General features: G+C 34.8%; 1 non-coding gene across 1 annotated transcript; it reads left to right on the top strand.

Moving 5' to 3' along the window:
* The first annotated feature begins 201 nt into the window (after positions 1 to 201).
* On the top strand, positions 202 to 308 carry LOC113870597. The gene has a single exon (XR_003505618.1). It is a non-coding gene; the product is annotated as a small nucleolar RNA R71 (small nucleolar RNA).
* The last annotated feature ends 2,292 nt before the right edge of the window (positions 309 to 2,600 follow it).

The following is a 2,600-nucleotide window of genomic DNA, read 5'->3' as shown; positions in this document are numbered from 1 at the left end:
ATCTTTGCTTCATATTCATTGCCTCTTCTTGTATTCCTCAAGTTGGAATTCTGATACATGGATGAAGCCATCATCTCAATGATTCTTTGGGCTTCTTCCAAGGATTTCATACTCAAAGATCCTCCTGCAGCTGCATCAATCATAGTTCTAGTTACTACATTCATTCCATTATAAAAAGTTTCTAGCTGCATCCATTCTGGAATACAATGATGTGGACATCTTCTCAGCAACTCTTTATATCTTTCCCATGCTTCATAAAGTGATTCTCCTTCCTGCTGCACAAAAGATGTTATTTCTCCTCTCAGCTTAGCAGCTTTTAAGGGAGGAAAATATTTTGTTAGAAATTTATTCACAAGTTTAGTCCATGTGGTGATACTTCCCTGAGGCTGTGCTTGTAACCAACATTTGGCTTTGTCTCTTAAAGAAAATGGAAATAGCCTCAGTCTTATAGCATCTTCACTTACTCCATTCATCCTTATAGTATCACACAACTGCAGAAAATTAGAAATATGCAGATTAGGATCATCAGAAATTCCACCAGAAAATTGGTCCTGCTGCACTAGGTGAAGTAAGGCTGGTTTTATCTCAAAATGATTGGCTTGAATGGTTGGTCTTACAATTGAAGAATTATAGCCTTGCATATCTGAAATTGCATAATCTCCTAGTGTTCTCATTCTATGTTGTTCTGCCATTTCAACTTTTGGAGTTGGTTGTCTAAAAGGTGAATGTTTCTTATTTGCAAAAGGAGTGACTTGAAATTCTGGAGAATGTATAACCTTTAGATCACTGTCACTTCCTAAAGATCTCTCTGCTCTAGTCTCTTTTCTTAATCTCCTAAGAGTTCTATCAATGTCAGGATCAAAGACAAGAATAGATTTATTTTTGTTTTTGCCACGCATATACAACTAAATACAAATATAGTATAATGAAAACAGAAAACTGCACATGTAATGTAATATTTGCAAAAAATTTAAAGAAACAAATGCTCAATCTAGTTATTTTCCTGTTACTAATGATATTGAAACAAATTATTCCCCGGCAATGGTGCCAAAAACTTGTTACTTTTACAACTGCTGTTGCACTGAAAGTAAACTGACTAGCAAGTATACTAGTGTTGTTGTAGCAAGTTATAAAAAATCTTAGAATCAAATTGAGTTCCAAGTATCGTCCTCAGGGAATAAAGTTCTCAATTACCACTTCACAAGATCACAATTAGTTGAGCTTTACAAATTTCAGATGGATTTGGTATGAATGTATCAAAAATGAAATTAGAAAGTAAAACAGAACAGTTAGTACAAAAGTATATACTAAACAGATGTAGAAAGAGTAGTTAGGAAATTATTTCACCGAAACTTCAACATTGAATCAATAAAGTTCTGAACTTTCAAGCATTTAGATAGAATGACAATCAGTTTCACATTATATTAATCAAAGGACAATCCCTTGCCTCAATGAATCTAGCATCTAATCAAATCACTCTAATCCCTTAGATCTAATCCAATCAAATGCTGCATTAAGTTTGAGAAACCAAAAGATTGCAAGATTAAGATATCTTATCCCTAAGAAACCAATAACCTTGGCAATTAATTCAGATCTGAGAAACAAATTCAATTCCCATTGATAAGAGTTCCTCTATGATTAGTTGATCAAATTTCCATTCAATCTCTACTTTAAAAGCAGAATCAATCACTCAATCTAATCCAAAACTTAAAGTTCAGATCCAAAATCAATCCAACATTTCCATTTCAGATTCACAGTTCCTAACTACAAAGAGTTTAAGCAAACATTACAAAAAGAGAAGAGAAGAGAATAGGAGAAGAGAATGAACAAAGAAGAAACATCTTCAAGCCAATCTCCAATCTGATCCCTCAAGAAATGAAGCTTGGTGTTCGTCCTTAATCTCCCTCTCTGACTCTCTCAACAACAAAAACAAATGGAAAATGAAAAATGAACAAAAAACTCCTAAATTCCTGAGCTAATTGCCTTTTATAGAATTCCCGCTCTGCTGGCGTGATCACTTTTTTTAGCAATAGTAATCACGCAGAGGCTAATTCTTCATTTCCACTTGCGCGTGTTCACTTTTGCTAGTGATAGTAGCCACGCGCACCTCAAAGTGTTCACTTTTGTTGAAAAGAGTAGCCACGCAGAAGCTTCCCTTACTGATGTCATGCACGTGTTCACTTCTGCTAGAAATAGTGAACACGCAGAAGCTACCTTCTTGTGCGTGTTCACTATTATCCACAAAAGTGAACACGCGCAGCTACTCTTCTTGGAGGACTCTCTGGAACGCTCACTTTTTCCAAAAAAAAGTGATTACGCAGAAGCTCTTCTCCGTTTTATGGTTCTAGAGTGATCACTTTCACCAGCGAGAGTGATCACTCAGAGGCTGTTCTTCAATTATCAACTTCTTCCCTCCAATTTTTGCTACTTTTCTTCTATTTTTCCTTTGATCATCCAATCCTCATGAACTTAGCTCAGAATTCCCTACAAAAGCATACTTGAAATGTCACTTTTTACATAGAAAATCAATGAATTTTAAAATAACTATGTTTAAAAGTGACATGCAACATTTTATTATTTTTTTAAGGGTTTTCTACTAT

Source organism: Abrus precatorius, unplaced genomic scaffold (assembly GCF_003935025.1).
Source record: "Abrus precatorius isolate BTA unplaced genomic scaffold, Abrus_2018 Scaffold6, whole genome shotgun sequence".
NCBI classification, from domain to species: domain Eukaryota; kingdom Viridiplantae; phylum Streptophyta; class Magnoliopsida; order Fabales; family Fabaceae; genus Abrus; species Abrus precatorius.
This window is presented reverse-complemented; position numbering and strand designations above follow the sequence as displayed.